We start from the raw sequence: 13,742 nt of genomic DNA, 5'->3' as shown, positions 1-13,742 counted from the left end.
GGTTGTCCGGGTTCAGAGCTGGACCCGGACTTACCCTTATTTCCACCCAGGCAGCCCCCCTGAGGCTAGCAGCGGAGCGCGCTCCCTTTCCCTGCGCTAGATCGCGCAGGGCAAGGTCTCTTTTGTTTTCAATAACACACTGCCGGGCGGACATTTCTGTGTGTTCAGTGACGTCACCGTTTTACTGGCTAGGGCAGCGCTAAATCCCGCCCATCGGTATCGGTGACGTCACCGGGCTTCCTGGCAGCCCCATGGAGAGCCCCGATACGTCACCGGATCTCCAAAACTAGCCTTTGCCCTGCGCGATTTAGCGTAGGGCAAAGGAGAGCAACGGAGCATGAACTGCTCCGATGCTCAAGTCAGGGGGGCTGCCGGGGGGGAAAATGGAGGGACGTCCGGGTTCAGCTCTGAACCCGGACAACCCCTTTAAGTTACACGTATAAAGAAAACTATATATAAAGATGATGTAAATGAGAGTCTGTTTTGGGTTTTATATGGAACTGAAATGATGGGTATATAAGTGGGCAGCGATTCATATGGCCACTGAGGAAGGAGCGGGAGAGAAACGCGTTTGTAAAATACGATCTCTGTGTACTGCACTTTCTATGGTGGGCTACTTTCACACTCGTGTTTGCTGCGGATCCGTCATGGATCTGCACAGACGGATCCTCACCGATAATACAACCGCATGCATCCGTTCAGAACGGATCCGTTTGTTTTATCTTTAACATTGCCAAACGGATCCGTCTTAAACGCCATTGAAAGTCAATGGGGGACTGATCCGTTTTCTATTGCGCCAGATTGTGTCAGTGAAAACGGATCCGTCCCCGTTGAATTACATTGTGTGTCAGGACGGATCCGTTTGCCTCCGCATCGTCAGGCGGACACCAAAACACTACAAGCAGCGTTTTGGTGTTCACCTCCAGAGCGGAACGGAGCCAAACTGATGCATTCTGAGCGGATCCTTATCCATTCAGAACGCATTAGGGCAAAACGGATCCGTCTTAAACGCCATTGAAAGTCAATGGGGGACTGATCCGTTTTCTATTGCGCCAGATTGTGTCAGTGAAAACGGATCCGTCCCCGTTGAATTACATTGTGTGTCAGGACGGATCCGTTTGCCTCCGCATCGTCAGGCGGACACCAAAACACTACAAGCAGCGTTTTGGTGTCCGCCTCCAGAGCGGAACGGAGCCAAACTGATGCATTCTGAGCGGATCCTTATCCATTCAGAATGCATTAGGGCAAAACGGATCCGTTTTGGACCGCTTGTGAGAGCCCTGAACGGATCTCGCAAACGGAAAGCCAAAACGCCAGTGTGAAAGTAGCCTTACATTTAGGTTGATCCATTCTCCATGGATTGAAAATGACCAATGATGCACACTAATCAATATTGGATATAACTATATATATTGCCTCAGCCGATCCTAATATATTGAGATATACTGTGTATATATATACATTTTTTCTATCGTGGTTAGGCCTCATGCACACGACCAATGTTTTATTCCGTGTCCGTTTTTCGTGATTTTCTGCGGACCCATTGACTTTCAATGGGTCCGTTGAAAACTCGGCTAATGCACCGTTTGTCATCCGCGTCCATGGTTCCAGTCCGTCAAAAAAATATAACCTGTCCTATTTTTTTCACGGAAAACGGTTCGCGGATCCATTCAAGTCAATGGGACCGTGAAAAAAACCCGCGGAGGCACACAAAATTGTCACCCGCATCCGCGTCCGTTTTTTTCCTATCATTTGCAAGGCAAACTTGACTTAGACTTTTTTTTTACCTTCCTTTATGTCTGGTGATCCTCCAAAAATCAAGGAAGACACACGGAAACAAAAACGGAAACGGAACAACGGAACCCCATTTTGCGGAACGGAACACAACAACGGTCGTGTGCATGAGGCCTTAGAGCTGTATTGTACACATAGATCTGACAGGTTTGTCTGTCACACATGTAGTATACCGATTTGCCATGCTGTGATAGTCCGGCTATTTTCACATACTTTTGGGGTGGCTATATAACTGACAGACACTGTGCCTCATTGTCTAATATGGCCTCAACCTTCCTCTTTTATTTGGCGTTTTTCAGTTTTTTGCTTTTTTATTTTTTGGGGGGTTTTATGTATACTATTTTATATATTTTTTTTCAATAAACATGTATGTATTTGATATAAGTAATTCCAAACTCAGAGTGCATGTCTACAATATTGAACATCTAATAAACGACTTGAGGATATTGAGGTCTCTGGGTGACGACAGATGAAGTTGGGCCCATCTACTATTGTGACGGGGTGAAGTCATGTAGATTGAGCACCTTATCCAGACTCATCAGAGGGTGAGCCGCTATTGTGTATATACTACGGATTTATATTTTATTATCATGTTTTTGATGTGGTTTTCATGTAGATTTTCTGCATGCGAGTCCGCATCGTGTGTGCAGGTGGCCTTAAAGGGGCATTCCAGTTGCTTGACGTTATCCCCGCCTACAGGATAGGGGATAACTATTAGATCGGTGGGAGTCCAACCGCTGGGACACCCACCAATCACGAGAACAGAGGGGGAGATTTATCAAACTGGTGTAAAGTAGAACTGGTTTAGTTGCCCATAGCAACCAATCAGATTCCACCTGTCATTTTTCACAGCTCCCTTGGAAAATGAAAGGAGGAATCTGATTGGTTGCTATGGGCAACTAAGCCAGTTCTACTTTAGACTAGTTTAATCAATCTTCCCCAGAGTCTGTATATGACGGGCCTGTTACTGGGGTCACTGGGATGGTGGTTTGGGGTCATTAGGACTGTAATACAAAGATGAAAGCATGTGGAGGACACGAGAACGGCCATGTTCCTGTAACCTCGCTTGACGGGTTATTAGCGGGAGGAATGTGGAGACAGCAGGTTCTAAAGGGCCGGCGGCCATGTCCTTCATCAGGTCCATCATGGCCATAGCTTCCTTCTGCCCTGTAGGGAAGCTAGTATGGACACATGAGGTCCCATAAAAAGTCTGATGGGATGTGTGATAGGATGATCTCATCGGAAATAAACGTCCTGTACAATATGGCGACATCAAGTCTTCTGCATGTAGAGACATTTTTGTTTTCTCTCCATTATCTGTGGTCTTACCCATAGTAAAGCTCCGGTCCGCACCCCCATGTAGAGATCTCTGAGGGCGTCCCGTGGCTCCTGCCACCAAGATGTTAATGGCAGATCACAGGCCTTAGCGGTTCTCTGCCTTCTGAGGCCAGTGATTGACCGCAGCGGTCACGGTGGGTGGATGAGCATGTCACCTCTTCAGCCATGTAAACAAAGCCCAAAGGTGCTAGAGCGGAGATGGAACCGGTACGTAGACGATCTTTTCTTATTTTGGCCTCTTTTCTCAACAACCCCTTTAAATCCTGTAAGTAGCGAGGTGCAACCTCCGTGGATCGGACTTGTTTTTCCAGCACATCCTACAGATACTGAATGAGATTCAGATCTGAGAATTTGGAGGCCAAGTCATCACCTTGATCTCCTGGTGGTGTACCTCAAACCATTCCTCAACAACTAGGGGCATTATCTTGCTGAAAGAGGCCACTGCCATTAGGGGGAACTCCTGCCATGAAAGAAGGGGGGGACTTGTCTGCATATTGTTTGGGTAGGTGATACGTGTCACATCAGGTTTCTCAGCAGAACATTGCCCAGAGCATCACACTGTCTCCACCTTACATTCTTCCCATACTCATCCTGGTGCCATCTCTTTCCCAGGTAAGCGACGCACCCGGCCGTCCACATGATAACGAAAACATGATTCTTCAGACCAGACCACCTGTCCCATTGCTCTGTGGTCCGGTTCTGATCTTCACATGTCCATTGTTGGCCAGTCTGCGTGTCCTAACTCCTGAACCTTGGGCGTCCATAACCCTTTTGCCAGTTTTCCTTCCTTGGGCCAATTATGGTAGGTACTCCTACCCAGTCGTCTAGTCCGCACAATTTGGCCTTCTTAGTCCTCGCAATCTCATTTCTTCAGATCCTTATCCTTGTCCATTTATTGATGTTTTCAACACAAGAACTGAATGTTCACCTGGTATATCTCACCCCCTGGTTGGTGCCACCAGATAATCCATGTTATTCATGTCACCTTCTGTGGTTTTAATGTTAAAGGGATTGTCCCATCTGGGACATTGATGGTATGGACTGGGATATGCCATCTAAGTCATATAGGTGTGGGTCCCACCTCTGGAACCCTCTCCTGCCTTGAGAACGGGGCCCCTGAAGTAAAGGAGAGCACACTGCGCATGTGCATCGTGCTCTACGCTCACTGCTATGGAAGTTCCAAAAATAGTTGAGCAAGCAAGTTCGGCTTTTTCCATAAGTCCCATTGTGGTGAATGAGGAGGGCACCGCGCATGCACCGCTGAGCCAGCACTTGAATAGTGAATAGAGGGTGCTTGTGCAGTGTGATCTCCTTCACATCTTGGGGCCTCGTTCTGGAGATAGAAGCAGGTCCCAAAGGTGGGACCTGCACCTATCTGACATTGATGAGATGGGGCATACCCCTTCAAGGCTGATCCATGTATGTTCTGTGTATCACTGATCGCATGCTCATCAATAAGTGAGACGTAGAAGAATGGCTGCTTTCTGTGGACATAGACCTTGGATGGATGTAGTCATGCCAAAAATCTTACATATATTTGGTTTCCAGATTCCACTGCAGTCCAATATATTTTTATAGGGTTAAGAACCCAATGATTTCTGATACAGAGCTCCAAATCCTCTGCTTCTCACCCAGCCATAAAGTAAAATGATAAAATTCAGTCTGCTGCATCATCCAATAGGGGGAGCTAAGGAGCTTAGTGAAGACAGATTTTTTATTGAGTTTAATGAAAGCTGTAAGTAAGCCCCCTAGTGGTGGCTGCACGCAGATACAATTGTATTATTTTACTCTATTACTATACAGGGGACATTGAGTTCTGTCCCCAATTAACACATAATATTAAAGAGGTGTCCAATAGGTGCAGGTTCCAGCTCTGGATCCCATCAGCGGAGAGGACGCCTGGCATGTATGGCTCTCTCCATTCACTCCTATGGGAGTTCAGCTTAGTCGTGCTCATGCATAGAAGTGAATGGAGAGCGCCATGCATGCGCAGCCACCTCTCCACTGACGGCGGCGGCGGCGGCAAGATGGAGCCATGTTCTTCAGATAGGTGCCGGTCTCCGTGGTGTACAGCCCATGAACAATAACTGTGCCCACCAAGCCTCATGAGCAGAGCCAAAGTAGTTTAGAGCCCAAAGATCCTACTGCGCATGGGTTTCATCCACCGGGCTCCTCATTAGGACATATGGGGTGTTGTGCATCATGGAGGTCATGGGAATTTAGAGGGCGAGTCACGGGCCTGGGCAGGATTCAGTCATGGCTGGCAGATTTCCGGGTATGGTTATCTACACACACAGTGCACGAGAGTAATGCCCTATATACTGTATACATAAATAATACCGTCATGTAGTACCTATAAATAATGCCACTATTCAGTGCCCCCCAAAAAAGTGCTTATTTATTGACAGAATGCCCCTGATGACAGTAATATCTGGATATCCCCATAATAGCGCCCTCGGAGTGCCCCTGTATGTAGTGTCAGATCAGTTCCTCCTGAACAGAGTAGTGCCAGCAGAGTGCCCTGTAAATAGCGTCCTATGTATGCCACCAACTAGTCCTGGGTCTTATATGATGTTTGCATATGTTTTCACAGGGTGCAGGTGTCCCGTTTGCTTCCGGATAGATCGTAGGTGCTAAGTGGGCACAAACAGCACTCGGTTGATCCAGTTTATCGATCCTCACTAAGTAACGTTGCACAAGATGGCGGTTTCTACGTTTTGGGGGCTTGGTGGGCCCCTTCAGCACCCAGTTCCAGAGGCTGGTGCTCGTGATAGGTATGTGCTAAGTATCTTGGGTGAGATCTGCATATGTTTCCCAAGATGCAATTGTCCAATTAGTATTTCATGTTCTTCGCAGACAAGAATAGTAATTTCTATCATAGGGCCGGCCATGTGCGGTCCGCAAAATGCGGAACGCACACGGCCGGTATGCATGTTTTGCCGATCTGCAAAACGCTACGGCCGTCTGAATGAGCCCTTAGATTGTAGGTGTGGACACATTAGTAAATCTAGGTCAATGTATACGCCTAAGGCCTCTTGCCCACGACCGTATGCCCTCCGAGATATATGGTCTGTGAGAAGGCCATATGTCCTGGAGCGGCATTGATCGCGCTCATGGGAGTACACAGCATCATAGATTACAATGATCATATCACAATATGATCATATGAGTGCGGGACCATAGACCCGCGGGCGGCCCAACGTGCACAGCATCATTGTAATCTATGATGCTGTGCGCTCCCGTGCGCACGATCAATGCCGCTCCGGGACCTATGGCCCACTCACGGACCGTATATCTCGGAGGGCATACGGTCGTGGGCAAGAGGCCTAAGGCTGGGTTCACGTCACTTTTTTTCCCATCCGTTTAACGTATACAAACAACATATACGTTAAACAGATAACTTAGACTGATGCCATACAGTGGCATCCATTTACCATAGAGATAGAGCTTCATTGGAAAAAAAAAAGCTGGCGGCGCAGTAAGGGCGTAATACGGCTCCGTGCACGTGTGGAATGGATTCCGAGAGATCAGTGTTTCTGTCTGTGGCAAGTGACTGAAAATCCATCGGAAAAGTCCTCTGTGGTTTATGCTGCGTTTTCCACAGGAAAAAAAAAACGCACAAAGAAAACCACACGTTTTTGCTGTGGAAAAGCCAGCAGATTGCACGCTCTCCATTGGAAAGGGTGAAATCCGTTGAACAAATCCGCAATACCGCAGCTTTTTTGCTGTGTTTTTTTTTTTTTTATGCAGCATGTGGATGAGAATTCAGAAATTCTCATTCACTGTGCTGGTATTGTACAAAGCTGGGGATCTGCCGCACGTAAATCTTCGAAGGAAAACCCGCACCTAATCAGTCATTTGTGACCCTGACCTGAAAATAACGGATCTGTTACCCCTTTTTTGGCAGGTCACGGCTGCTTTACTTTTCTGTCCACGTCAATCACTGCATAGGTCCCGATAGTTATAGCGCACGTTCTGTGGAGGAGAGTTCCCCTTTAGTCTATGTTCACACGTGGGAAATTCTCATGTTTCTTTGGGCGCTTATTCCGTGCCAAAATTTTTGTGGAATACGCAACTCATTGCCCATGAGTGGGGTTTCCGCAACCTTGTTCCCTTGAATAGAGAAATGTCCAAGCATTTACGACATTTTTTTTTCCCCCATCAAGGAAATAAGTGGCATGTCCCCCACTTTGGGTGGAAAACTTGAGGATTAGTCCCATCGTCGGGGGATAGATTTGTGGCAATGTAAAGGGATTGTGTCACTTCAGCAAATATCATTTATTATATAGAGAAATATAATACAAGTCACTTACTAATGTATTGTGATTGTCCATATTGCTTCCTTTACCGGCTTGATTAATTTTTCCATCACATTGTACACTGCTCGTTTCCATGGTTACGACCACCCTGCAATCCAGCATCGGTGGTCGTGCTTGCACACTATAGGAAAAAGTACTCCCACAATCCCAGTCACCAGAGAGGCCGGTACTTTTTTCTGTAATGTGCAAGCACGGCCACCGCTGCTGGATTGCAGGGTGGTCGTAACCATGGAAGCGAGCAGTGTATAATGTGATGGAAAAATGAATCAAGCCGGTAAAGGAGGCAATATGGACAATCACAATACATTAGTAAGTGCCTCGTATTAACTTTATCTACATGATAAATGCCATTTGCTGAAGTAAGACAACCCCTTTAACCATCTCCGGACCGCCTAACGCAGATTCGCGTTCCGGAGGTGGCAGCGCTGCGCACAGTCACGCATCTACGCGTCATCTCGCGAGACGCGAGATTTCCTGTGAACGCGCGCAGACAGGCGCGCGTGTTCACAGAATCGGAAGGTAAGCGAGTGGATCTCCAGCCTGCCAGCGGCGATCGTTCGCTGGCAGGCTGGAGATGTGATTTTTTTAACCCCTAACAGGTATATTAGACGCTGTTTTGATAACAGCGTCTAATATACCTTCTACCTGGTCCTCTGGTGGTCCCCTTTGTTTGGATCGACCACCAGAGGACACAGGCAGCTCAGTAATATGTTGCACCAAGCACCACTACACTACACCCCCCCCCCTGTCACTTATTAACCCCTTATTCACCCTTGATCACCCTTGATCACCCCTGATCACCCCATATAGACTCCCTGATCACCCCCCTGTCAAGCTCCATTCAGATGTCCGCATGATTTTTACGGATCCACTGATAGATGGATCGGATCCGCAAAACGCATACGGACGTCTGAATGGAGCCTTACAGGGGCGTGATCAATGACTGTGGTGATCACCCCATATAGACTCCCTGATCACCCCCCTGTCATTGATTACCCCCCTGTCATTGATCACGCCCCTGTAAAGCTCCATTCAGATGTCCGCATGATTTTTACGGATCCACTGATAGATGGATCGGATCCGCAAAACGCATACGGACGTCTGAATGGAGCCTTACAGGGGCGTGATCAATGACTGTGGTGATCACCCCATATAGACTCCCTGATCACCCCCCTGTCATTGATTACCCCCCTGTCATTGATCACCCCCCCTGTCAGGCTGCATTCAGATGTCCGTATGATTTTTACGGATCCACGGATACATGGATCGGATCCGCAAAACACATACGGACATCTGAATGGAGCCTTATAGGGGGGTGATCAATGACAGGGGGGTGATCACCCCATATAGACTCCCTGGTCACCCCCCTGTCATTGATCACCCCCCTGTCATTGATCACCCCTCTGTAAGGCTCCATTCAGACATTTTTTTGGCCCAAGTTAGCGGAAATTATTTTTTTTTTCTTACAAAGTCTCATATTCCACTAACTTGTGTCAAAAAATTAAATCTCACATGAACTCACCATACCCCTCACGGAATCCAAATGCGTAAAAATTTTTAGACATTTATATTCCAGACTTCTTCTCACGCTTTAGGGCCCCTAGAATGCCAGGGCAGTATAAATACCCCACATGTGACCCCATTTCGGAAAGAAGACACCCCCAGGTATTCCGTGAGGGGCATATTGAGTCCATGAAAGATTGAAATTTTTGTCCCAAGTTAGCGGAAAGGGAGACTTTGTGAGAAAAAAATAAATAAAATCAATTTCCGCTAACTTGTGCCAAAAAAAAAAAATTTCTATGAACTCGCCATGGCCCTCATTGAATACCTTGGGGTGTCTTCTTTCCAAAATGGGGTCACATGTGGGGTATTTATACTGCCCTGGCATTCTAGGGGCCCTAAAGCGTGAGAAGAAGTCTGGGATCCAAATGTCTAAAAATGCCCTCATAAAATGAATGTGGGCCCCTTTGCGCATCTAGGCTGCAAAAAAGTGTCACACATCTGGTATCTCCGTACTCAGGAGAAGTTGGGGAATGTGTTTTGGGGTGTCTTTTTACATATACCCATGCTGGGTGAGAGAAATATCTTGTCAAAAGACAACTTTTCCCATTTTTTTATACAAAGTTGGCATTTGACCAAGATATTTATCTCACCCAGCATGGGTATATGTAAAATGACACCCCAAAACACATTCCCCAACTTCTCCTGAGTACGGCGATACCACATGTGTGGCACTTTTTTGCAGCCTAGGTGGGCAAAGGGGCCCACATTCCAAAGAGCACCTTTCGGATTTCACTGGCCATTTTTTACAGAATTTGATTTCAAACTCCTTACCACACATTTGGGCCCCTAGAATGCCAGGGCAGTATAACTACCCCACAAGTGACCCCATTTTGGAAAGAAGACACCCCAAGGTATTCCGTGAGGGGCATGGCGAGTTCCTAGAATTTTTTATTTTTTGTCACAAGTTAGTGGAATATGAGACTTTGTAAGAAAAAAAAAAAAAATCATCATTTTCCGCTAACTTGTGACAAAAAATAAAAAGTTCTATGAACTCACTATGCCCATCAGCGAATACCTTAGGGTGTCTACTTTCCGAAATGGGGTCATTTGTGGGGTGTTTGTACTGTCTGGCCATTGTAGAACCTCCAGGAAACATGACAGGTGCTCAGAAAGTCAGAGCTGCTTCAAAAAGCGGAAATTCACATTTTTGTACCATAGTTTGTAAACGCTATAACTTTTACCCAAACCATTTTTTTTTTTTACCCAAACATTTTTTTTTATCAAAGACATGTAGAACAATAAATTTAGAGCAAAATTTAGATATGGATGTCGTTTTTTTTGCAAAATTTTACAACTGAAAGTAAAAAATGTCATTTTTTTGCAAAAAAGTCGTTAAATTTCGATTAATAACAAAAAAAGTAAAAATGTCAGCAGCAATGAAATACCACCAAATGAAAGCTCTATTAGTGAGAAGAAAAGGAGGTAAAATTCATTTGGGTGGTAAGTTGCATGACCGAGCAATAAACGGTGAAAGTAGTGTAGGTCAGAAGTGTAAAAAGTGGCCTGGTCTTTCAGGGTGTTTAAGCTATAGGGGCTGAGGTGGTTAAGGGCGCCTTCACAAGCGGCAGATTTTGTGGCAGGAACTTCCGCAACAGAAATCCATGTGCTTGCTGCCCCATTCAAATGAATGGAACAGATTTTCAGTCGCTGAATTTTCTGCCAGCGAATTCTCAGACATCATCACTGCCTGGTCCTGTCAATCAAAGTGGAGGGGGCGCAGCAGTTGCAGAGAGAGCTGAGCCTCTAGGTCAGGGATGACCAACCTGCGGCTCTCCAGCTGTTGCAAAACTACAACTCTAAGCATGCCCACACTGCCTACAGCAGGGCATGGTGGGAGTTGTAGTTTTACAGCAGCTGGAGAGCCGCAGGTCGGCCACCCCTGCTCTAGGTGTAACGGCAACGCCCCCGTTGCTCCTAGAGGCTCATTTGCATATATTAAAACCTCATGTTTCTCAGCAATGCGGGCACATATGAACATGGGACCAACACAGATGCCTTCAGCTGCCAAGCGCCCATGTAACAGGTCAGACAGTGTCATAGGGACAAAACTGCTGACAGATGCCCTTTAACCATGGCACATCCACAGCAGAAAGCCAGAGGTTGGCCTTGGATTTCTGCCATGGAAAATACACGTCGGGTTTTATTCCCTCTTCATGACATTCTACATTACTGCGGCATTACTATGTATGTGGCGCCATTACAAAATGTCGCCAGCCTCATCACTTAGGGCAATGAACCAGTCATTGTCAATTGCGTAAAAGCCTAATGACGCTCTGAATGCACGGCCACAGCTGTAATTATTGTACAAATGAACCATAGCTGTAGATCCGCTGCTTTGTGCCACATTTTATCCAGCATAGCTAATGGCTTATTGACCGGCTGTACCAGAACTGTGTAATCAGCCGGGGCCCCACCAGTCACTGATGCGCACACAGATCAGCCAGGGGGGCACAGCACTTAGCAGACCCCCACAGAATCCTTTTAGTGCTGTACATTATCAGGCGTTACGTTATGTTTATGTTTCCTGCCACTAGGTGGCAGTGTGTGCTATACTCTCATGGACAGTTTCTCCTAGGGAAGGGGTCAGCAACCTCGCACTTTGGCTGTTGTGAAACTACAACTCCCAGCATGCTCCATTTACTTCTATGGGAGTTCTTTGTGCATGCTAGGAGTCGTAGTTTAACACCTAGAGTGTCAAAGGTTGCTTATCCATAACCAAACCAGGCGCGTGTATACTGTAATTGCGCACTATTTTATATCTAATGTCGTCTAGACCCTTTTTTTTGCACAATATTAGAGTGGGAGAGTTGTTACAGCCTCTGCTTCAGTGTCCCTATGACAGTTCCTCCTGTCCTGTGCTTTGGCAATTCAGCCTTTACATGTAGGCACAGGGGAAATGTACCCTCTTTGCGCCAGTACTTTGGCACATTTTGGGGCGCACAGTATTTGCCATAAAATTCGTAACCTCTCGCTTTTGAAAAGTGGTCAGGCTTTAGCGGGATGGGCAGCGAGTTTATTAGTCATTTTACTCACTGATATAGCGCTGACATGTTCCACACAGGAGCTCGCAATCTAAATTATCCAGGCAAACACTATGGTCGGATTTGAACCTAGGACCCCCAGTGCTGACCACTAAGCCACCCCACGGAAAATGGTGCAAAAAGGGGTGCAAATGAAAGCCGGCTGATATAGCAGGAGTACATTGCATTCTCTGGATTAAATCCCGCCTAGGATTTAAAGGAGTATTCCCATCTGAGACAATGGGGGCATGTCGCTAGGATATGTCCCCATTGTCTGATAGATGCGGGTCCCACCTCTGGGACCCGCACCTATATCGAGAACAGAGCGGGGGGGGGGGTGGCTGGAGGACCCTGGGTTTCCCGGGGTCCGGCCACCACCAAGCGCTCTACCCATAGAAGTGACTGGGAGTACACTGCGCTCGCGCGGCCACCGCTCCCATTCATTTCTATAGGGGTGACAGATATAGCCAAGCCAGCGCTCGGCTGTTTTACGTGGCCCCATAGAAATAAATGGAGGGCAGCTGCGCATCTTTACGAGATAGGTGCAGGTCCCAGTTGTGGTAAAAAATAACTTGTAATTTAATACAGTGTGTTACTTTAACATCTGCGTTTTCCTTTCCGGTTTTGAGGTTTGTCATAGGATCTCAGAACCGGAGGAAAACGCATCAGTTTTGTCCCCATTCATTGTCAGTGGGGAGAAAACTGACCAAACCGGAACAGAGCGCCCCAGAATACATTCCATTCCGTTTAGTTGCATTCCCACGCCGGACACTGCGTTTTTGTGTGCAGCATGGGTTACTGATCAAGACGGATCCCACATGAAGTACAATGTAAGTCAATGGTGCCAGATCCGTTGTTTTTTTTTTTTGTTTTTTTTTTACGTCTTGTTCATTTTGGAGACGATACAAACGGATTGGTTCTAAACGGATGCAGACAGTTGTAATATTGACCGGATGCGGGTTTTCTTCTGATCCCCTGCCGGATCCAGCAAAAACGCTGAAGTTCTGTAGACATATTGCATTCCCTCTATGCACCACCAGGGGTCAGTCTTCAGTAATCCTATCTAACCTCAAGCCTTGACAGGCACAAAAAGTGCAGTCCCTTACAGCAGCCAAAGCTCTTGGTGTCTTGCTCGCCATGTCGGTCAGAGTGAAGGCGTCTTGTCGCATTTTTAAGAGCCCATGTACATGAGTGCTTGAGAGGCCTAGACTCATGCGGTGCCAGCAACGAAACCCTGTGCTCATACGTTGCCAGGAATTCTTTGCAGGTATTACGGACACTAATCCCAAGGTTTGGATGGTTCTGCTGTCTACACAAAATATCTGATGATGACCTTTTTTGGGGATATTTTTATTTAATTTAAATGGGGGTTATGTTACTCCACAGTGGGGGTAATTTTTGGCAGTCTTTTTCGTACTTTTTACACCACTGTTGCTGCCGGAAGATGCACCCAATTCATGACTGAGCTTGCTCCTTGTCATAAATTAGGCGCTTCTTTGGTAGTCCTTGCGCCTGCCGGAAAATCTACGCTAGCCCCCGGCTGGCATCGTTTTTTCGTCAACTTTTACACCTTTTTTCTAGAGTAAAATTAGTGGCACCCCGCCATTCTCTCGACACTCCTATGTTTTATACACTGAGTAAAAACGCCTAAAAAAAGGAGTTGTGCAGCAATTTAACTCCAAAAATACACGTAAAACTTTGTAAATGA

The sequence above is a fragment of the Bufo bufo genome, chromosome 8, assembly GCF_905171765.1.
Source record: "Bufo bufo chromosome 8, aBufBuf1.1, whole genome shotgun sequence".
NCBI classification, from domain to species: domain Eukaryota; kingdom Metazoa; phylum Chordata; class Amphibia; order Anura; family Bufonidae; genus Bufo; species Bufo bufo.
Note: the sequence above shows the minus strand (reverse complement) of the source record.